General features: G+C 35.9%; 1 long non-coding RNA gene across 1 annotated transcript; it reads left to right on the forward strand.

The window, feature by feature from the left end:
* Nucleotides 1-6316: 6316 nt before the first annotated feature.
* LOC136217128 (uncharacterized) lies at nucleotides 6317-8122 on the forward strand. The gene is made up of 2 exons (XR_010683443.1): nucleotides 6317-7165; nucleotides 7270-8122. It is a non-coding gene; the product is annotated as an uncharacterized lncRNA (long non-coding RNA).
* The last annotated feature ends 682 nt before the right edge of the window (nucleotides 8123-8804 follow it).

Raw genomic sequence — 8804 nt, forward strand, 5'->3', positions numbered from 1 at the left:
ATCTTGCATTTATAATTTTAATCTAAACTCATTAGCTTACTGTTTATAGTTGTAAATTTCTGTTTATGATTATAGTTTTTTCCTTTTGATTGTGTAAACATAAAACTCTGGTTGACTTTGTAGATGGAGTCTCTTTTGATTTGTTATATATTCATAGATATAGACTGTTCGTCTTAGATATTATAGTTGTAAACCTTGTTTATACTTGTTAAAATTCCATAGCTTTAATTTTTCGACTTATACTTGTCAAGTTTTGTGTTCATAGCTGTAAAATTTTACTTATCAACTTTTGTGCTAGAACTTCACTTTTTCTCAGCATTCTCTGATCAATGAATTGGCAAGAAAGAGTTGAGTGGCAAGCTCAAAAGTTTACTATCTCATCAAGACAATACATTCATGCCCTAGAGAATGAGGCTCCCAATCCCTCCATGGCCGAGTTAAATAAGAAAATGGATATCTTGATGGCGAAACTGAGCCTCAACACCAATGAAAGTGTACATTTTGTGGGTAATCACCAAAGGTAAAATTCTAACCCCAATTCTTATAGCTTTTATGATAGTGATTGGAGGAGACCTCAACACTCAAATCTTTCCTACGGGAACCCTAACATGTTGAGGCCTCTAAATAGGTTTGTTAATAAGCACAGGGAAAACGAGTTGGGAATGTTTCCTTATGAACAAGCAAGCCAAGTTCCTCCACAACCCTCTAGCTCACAGGATGAGGTGATGTCCCTTTTGAAAGAAATGCCAGCCCGACTTACAATTAATGAGGAGTTTTGCATGGACTTGAGCAACCAATTGGCTCAAATAAACCATGAGATGCAAGAGCAATCTCGAGATGCTCTCCCAAGCATAAAGGAAAATATAGAAATCCCACAAAGGGAATCAGCTCAGGCCATCTCCTTGAGGAACGACAAAAAGGTAGAACCAAGTCCATTGTCATATGCATCACTCAAGGTAAGTGAGGAACCGGAAGTGGTAAGCAACCCCGGTTCAAAATCTGAAATTCTAAATCATGTGATAAAGATAAAAGATCAAATCAAAACTTGTGTATTTCAATTACCTTTTCCTCAAAAGTTAGAAAAGTTTAGGTTTGCTTCATGTTCAGAAGTTTTCATTCTCTTCGACCTACCAAGAGAATCCAAAAGGGAGGAAACCAAACTTTTTCACAATATGTTTAAATTTGGCCTCTTATTTTCATTAAACTTATTTGAGGCTCCTAATCCATTTTGTAGGTACGGATAGTTTGTTAAGGAATTCAAGTTCCTAACACGAATAGAAGCTTACACCTAGGAAGGAATTCTATGTCCAGCTAACCGACTATAACGTAACGCTTCTTGGGAGGCAACCCAAGTTTGGATTAAGCTTTTTCAGGTTTGTTTTTCTTTTTTTTTTTCAATTATAGATTTCTGTTTATTTATTAAAAAAATAATAAAAAAAAGAAAAAATTCGATTCGCCCCCCTAGGTGCCCAGCTCGTTGAGCTGCTCGGCCGAGTTCGAGAATTTTTCCCGAACTCTAAAAAAAAAATGGCAACGCCAATCATCAAGTTTTTGGCAATTGCAAGGTAATCAGTAAGTTGTCTTCTCCACCCTAACTTCTTTCACATGTGTTTTACTGTCTCTATATGCAATGTCGAAACTTATTGCATGATTTAAGTGTGAGGAGGAGGGGTAGACAAACTTACAAAAATTGTACAAAATTTTAATTTTTGTTGCGTCGTGTCTAGTTTAGTTTAACGTTTAGGGTTTTATTTTCTGTTTCTGCATGTTTAGGACCTAAAACCGAAAACTTCCTTTGAAGCTAAACTTCGTTATTTATTTCTGGGGACTGAGAACCGAATCTAAAATTGCATGACAACTAGTTTAGGTGTAGGACACAACCCTTGTATCTGTAAGCGCATGAGCTAAAGATTGCATTTAGACCCTACTTTTGAAGAAATGCTAAAATCAGTACTTAGGTAGATAACTTAGGGATTGAAGGCATGTGATATTGAATTTGAGCTTGGGGAGAACTAATAAGCACAAAATTGAAACCCAAAGAATTGTGAGTTGAATTTGAGCCTAAGAGCGAACATCAAAAAGCTCTCTTTCTTGACATTTTTGTGTGAATGCTTTGACTTGTGGAAGATTACTGATTTTTCACCTAATATTGAGTTAAACCTACATGCACTGATTTGAGATGATAAACGATGAATCAGCCTCATTAGAGCTGACATTTTCTTTACCTTATTTTATCTTTTTCATCAACTCTAGGAAGCCCCTTTGAGCCTTAATTTTTGTAGCTTGTAGTTTTTCTTTCGTTCTGACCCTTATTTTTGCAAACTATCACTTAGTTTGTTACCCAACCCGAGTTTTTGCAAAGCTCACATTGAGCCTTTGTTTTCTTCAAGCACTTTTTCTTTGTTTATGGCAGTATAAGAGCAAGCCAAAAGGCTAAGAGGTGAATGAGCATCATTATTAAAAGAAAAAGAAAAAGAAAAAGAAAAAGAAAAAGAAAAAGAAAAGAAAAGAAAAGAAAAGAGATGAACAAAAAGGGGAGAACTTCGTTCCCCAGTTCTTAAAGATCAAAATGTCCAAAAAAATGAATAAAAAACTCAGTCACTTCATATTCGCTAAAGCCATTTTAACTTTGTTTTTCTAGTGCTAGAACTCTTAAACCTTGTTGTACCTTTAACCCTCTTCTAACCAAATTACAACCCCAATTCGAGGTTGTTTTCGATATCATCGGAGTTATTTAGCATAGTAGAGGAACTCGGATGAACGTGCAAAGTCAACGTAATCCTAAGCAAGAACATAAGCCGAGAGTAAATACTTTAGCCACCAAAATTGTGTGAATTGAGTGAACTATCCATGGTGAGGTGTTTTACTTAGCTATCCCCTTAAGCTCGTTTAATTAAACATGTATTCTTTTCTTAAGAATATGACCTGTGATAATTGAAATGCGGCTTTTGGATATCGTGTCTCTACTTTGTACTTCTGAATGCATGTAATTACTGTTAGGCATGAATTTGACTACAATTTAACATATTATTTATGATGAATTAAGGGTGTTTTTAGGGTTAAATTATGTAAAAGAAGGTCTTATAAGTGTTTTTATGCAGATTGGGAAAGATTAAGTCAAACAGACTGTAAGCAGCCTGTTTTGCACAAACCATGAGGAGATGAGCAACCTATAATCCAGCGGTCTAATGCTGCGTTTCTGATGACGGATGGCGACTTGACAAGCGGCAGGAGCGGCAAGCAGGAAAGGCAGCTAAAAGAAGCATGATGACAAGAGTGTTCGACCCTTGAGTGTTCAAGGGTCAAAAGTATCTTAACCACTTCTAGTAATCTAGGATCTATGAACAATTTATTTGGTTTTGTAATATTTTATCACATACTTTCGGTACCATTTGTTCTTTTCCCCTTTAAATAGACGTAGTGGGCGAAAAGGAAAGGTATCACCTTTTTGTGAACTAAAAATAGACGTTTTGGTAGAGAGAAGAGCTCTAGAGGAAGATGATAACTCCATTGATGGAGTTCTGTAGATGCAAGGCAGACTGTTCACTCGGTAGTATGACTGAGTAGTCATTTTGAACTGGTTCGACCAGTTAGGGTCGGTTATGTAAGCTCTCTATTTTCTATTTATGAATGAATGTTGATAACTTATGATGTGTTTGGTAAAGCTTCTTATTCCATTGCTTATGCATGTATGCTAGTGTTAGATGAATGATAGGGAACTGCTTTCATCTTCACGGAACTTTTTATTAAACATCCAACCCCGAAGCAGGAATGTTAGGAGGTTGTATCAAGGGTTTTCTTTATTGAAATGTTGTTTCGATCGTAATGCAAGAAAGAACCAACCTTAGGGACGCTTATGGTTGTATTAAGTCTTAGAATCTTAAGAACACACGAGAGTTGACTTAAGTGAGCATTAAAGCAGAAACCTTGACTTCACTTTACTTCATTCATGAATAAATAGGATGTTTAAGGACTTAAAGTAACCTGTCCGCTGTGCCTAACCTGTTCTACCTTTTATCCATTATCAAGTAATCGTTTTTATAAGTTAAATCATTAACTTTGTTGCCTATTCACAATATCTCTCAATCTAAAGAATTCACACACCACGAACACCCTGTTCTGCAAGGTTTTTCTAGTAAAATTTGGTCCTCAATCCCTGTGGAGACGATACTCTATTTATCACTTTATTACTTGTATCTAGTGCACTTGCTAGAGTCTATTCAGAGGACAACAATTACAGATGCTCGAAATTGTGTCAAGCACCTAGTAAAACCAGGAGGTTTTCTAGCTTGGCTTGTGATTACAGGTTTAGTTTTTTAGTTTACTTGGGGACAAGTAAAGTTTTAAGTGCGAGGAGGTTTGATAGGGGTCAAAAACCTCTATCTTTAGGTACGGTTTTAGGACGATTTTAGTTTACTTTTTCTCCAATAAGCGAGCAATTCTCGCATTTATATGCATTTGTGCGTGTTAGTTAGATTTTGTATATGTTTTATTTACTTTTGTGGTTTAAGTTCGTTTTTTGATCGTTTTTGGGCAAATTGGCCAAACTAGCATGTATGTCAACTTTCAATTATCTATTATGGCAAAATGATCCACCAAAAGTCACACCAAACGGAGTGTTTACTCAAAACAAGCGATTGGTGGGTTAATTTAGCCTCGGAACTAATATTGTTTGGAGTTTACATGCGTGTGCAGGTCAAAACAGGAACAAGTTCGGGCGAAAATCGCGTCTCGGGGACATCCGACAACCACGCGGGGCATTTGGGTATGTTTTGCTCGTCGAAACTGGCTTTTTTAGGCCAGCTCCACGAGCTGACCTGCGGGAATCAATCTTTTGACTGATTACCGATCCCATGACACCACAATCGTGTTGGGGTTTAGTGTCCTATAGACAATTGTTCCAGGATATAAACCTAATGTAAATGAATTGTTCTTTATGTCATTTGTTTTAATAAGATATGGTTTCATAACTGTATAAAGGCAACCTCTTTTAAATAACTAAATAAGTCTAATAAAAGGAAATCCCTAAGTTTATTTAAAGTGATTATAAAGTGTTCATACAAGCATGAAGTGAGACGAAACATTATAATAAACTAATAAACTTAAAACCACTCCAAGTCAAGTGATATGTTTTGAATAGGGATTGACATAACACTGTTGAGACTTGCATGTAACAATGTTTTCTGTCGAGCTAGAGAGCTGATCTCACAAGCTTCAGATATGCAGATATTTAGACAGTTACATGGATCCAATGAAAGAGTTCATTAGGATTGGGGACCCCACTTGAGATAACATGATGGGTAGATTTATCCTTGTCACTTGTTCATCTCATTGGTATTAATAGGTATAAATAATCCTAAGACTCAAAGGAATGTTAATTAGTGATTCTGGATTATGGAATGTGATGCTTTGATCCTGTTGTAACACGATCCATAACAGGGATGACTCTGGGGTGTGTACGGAAGACGTTGGGTATTGTCGCACCCTGGCTTCCGGTTTTTACACACGTCGGGGTGCGTGGCCGGCTCGATCTGCCTTTCTCGTGTTTTAAGGTTTCGAGTCGCCACCAATCATCACTTGGAAATACATGTGCGGGTGTGATTGGTCGCCCTATCTGTTTGGATTGACTCTGTATGGTTTGGTTTTGATAAGGACGATCTTCGGAGAGATTCAAAGTTCGTTTTTCCGGTTACGTGTAGGGAAGAGATATGATCTCACCCTACCCCGCCCGACGTATCGGTACTATTGTGATATTACTTGTTTGCTATTTGCTTTGCTTTGAATTGTCGATATAAACCAGACACTCATGGATTTTGGGCATTGGGTTTAGTATTGAATTCTAATGACGTTTTCACATCGATTAGAATTAGCTTGGTTTATGAATTCGAATGACGTTTTCACATCAATCTGAATTAATTTAGTTATGAATTCGGATGATGTTTTCACATCGATTCGAATTAATATGGTTATGAATTCGAATGATGTTTTCACATCGATTCGAATTAATTTGGTTTTGAGTTCGAATGACGTTTTCACATCAATTCAAATTAATTTGGTTATCTTTTATTGATTCGAAATAACATTTCGAATTGAAGTAATTTTGTTTCAAATTACGCATATAACATACACGTAATCGTATTTTATTGAATTAAAATTCAATTTTATTTCACGTATACATTTTATAATTTCAAATGACGTTTCCACATCAATTTGAATCTAGTTGGATTTATTAAAATTCGAAATAACATCTCGAACCGTTTTATTTGCGTATATCACATATACGCGATGCATTTATATTCTATTTAATTTAACGGATTAGGTATGAATAAATTCATTGCAACGAGTTCAGGAAATTTTTTAACGGAATGAAATCAAGCTAATAATTACAAAAAGACCATTTAATATACAATCCTAATCAAATTAATTAGAAGATGAATGAAGTTGTACTAATAAATGGTGTAAAAATGAGTTAATTAAAATATAACTAATGGAAATAACTAACCATTCTTACTCGTTAAATGGCTAAAGGAAATGGACTAGGCTAATGTAAGTTAGAATCCTAAGTTAAATCTAAGTTAAGGCCCTAAAGTACACATGCATTTTAATTAGTGGGTTTCTGGAACAATCCTATTATTGATTAATGACAAATAAAAGTTTAACTTAGGAGTGGGTGTACGTGTGATTTGCAGGGGTAAATTAGGAATAATGTAAAATGGGTATAAAGCTTTAGATACTACAGCCACCCTCTACCTTTCTCTTCCAACAAAAAAGTGCAGATCAAACTTCCCATGGTCTTAATGGCTTCATTTCCCTCCGTCACCGGTGGTTCCGTTCTGCTCCGGCCGCCTCTCTTTTTCTCCTTCCCTTCTCCTTTTCTTCCTCTAGATATTCGAAGGCAGATCCCATCGCAGCCGCCTCTGTCTCCTCAACCTCCGACTGCTCCGCATGTCCGTCATTCCGGTCTGCTCTTCGTCGCGGCGCCATTTACACGGTAGGAACCCCGTTTCTCTTCTCCTTCCTGGTTTTCTTCTCTTCTCTTTTACTTTTTCGTTCTCCTCTTGTTTACATGTCTCCGAGGTGGACGGAGACGTGGTTCGTGGCTGATTGCGGTGGGTCCGACGAGGGGCAAAACGGGAACGAGATTCGAAGAGGCGAGACAGGAAAGGTATGCTTAGCTATATGTGCATATGGTTAGACGTTTTCTGAGCTGAGTAGGAATAGAAATGGAGACCGTAAATAATATACTAAATATTGAAATTGGATTTGCAGGGTATTAATAAGAATTAAAATGAAGAGATTAACAATAGAAGAAGAAACTCTACTGTACAGATCAAGAAGGAACTTTATATTGATATGCTTGATTGATTACAATTGATGTTTTGTAGTCTATGAGAATTTCTTCCTCCTCTCACATTGTTAGTAAGATTACAGATCTTTTTCGTTTCCCCCCTCCTTTACAGTGATAGACTTTCTCTACTTGTAGTAAGAGATTTGTCTGTGAATTATTGCTCATCATTTTTCTTTATTTCCTTCTGTACCCTTGAGGGTTGTTTCGTCAATCTGCTTGCCCATTTTCTCTGCATTTTGAAGTTTCTGGATGCCTGCTGTATGAGATCATCTCTGTGGAATTATTGATTTTTTTGCTAAAAATGTCGTTTGGTCCCTGTAATTGTGATTTTTTTGCAGACTGAGTCCGTTGGACTGAATTCTGACCTGAATTTGACGTGGACCCGGATTGAATTTGAATTATTTTTGACCCGAGCGGACTCTGTTGGACTCGTGCGGACAAAATCCCGAACTTTGGAATTTGTTAGGCTTGAACTGATAGTTATTTGTGCCTTGGAATCAGACTTGAACGGACAATTACCCGTGCTTTGGATTTTGTTAGACTCGTACGAATAATTCTCCGAACTTCCGATTTGTTTGACTTGTACCGCAATGAGATAACTCAGCCACTTGAATATGATTCGGTCACTCTTTAGAATGTGCGTTCTGATCTTGCTTTTCGGGGACAACGGGAATTTTTGGGTATCTCAGACATTGGCGAGCGGGTCTTTGGATCTGTCAAAATTACTGTAAAAAAACAAAAATAATAAGAGAAATATTTATATACCAAAAATTCCATTTTTAAGCGTTCAATTGTCGTTAATTTATTGACTTTCAATTTTCGAATCCATTCGTCATAATTCGTTATTTAGAAATTGACTATATTCTAAACGTTTAATTATAATATAAATCGCAATCAAAGTCAATATTAACTTTAACTTTAGTATACGATGTTACATCATAATACGCAATTCAGACTATAAGCATTTCTAAATATAGTTTACGACAAATAAACAAGTATTGAAATGTTAATTCAATGGATTGACATCTGAACTTTAATTAATAAATTATAACTCGAATTCAAGCAAATTCAATTTTATTCAGAATATGAGGAATATATCTTGAATAAAATTCATAATAGGTTAGAATTATACCTTAATTCTATTAAGTTGCACTTTGAATATAATTCGATATTTTTACCGATTTATACCGAAATACGACAAATTAGCCTTAATAGCATAATTTTCCCCCAATAAATCATTTTCGAGATAACGTCATATATTCTGAATAATTCATGAATTGTTCAAATTTTGAGTGAAATTTATTAAAAACTTTAAAAATTGGTCCGGACAAAAATGGGTATCCACAGGTATCACAGGAAGTAATTGCAGGATAGTTAACATTGGATTGAACATTTGCCACTCCTGATAAATGGGAGATACGTCCAAGGATCGCTTGTGGAAGACTTAACTCTAAAT

This window comes from Euphorbia lathyris, chromosome 2 (genome assembly GCF_963576675.1).
Source record: "Euphorbia lathyris chromosome 2, ddEupLath1.1, whole genome shotgun sequence".
In the NCBI taxonomy this organism is placed as follows: Eukaryota; Viridiplantae; Streptophyta; class Magnoliopsida; order Malpighiales; family Euphorbiaceae; genus Euphorbia; species Euphorbia lathyris.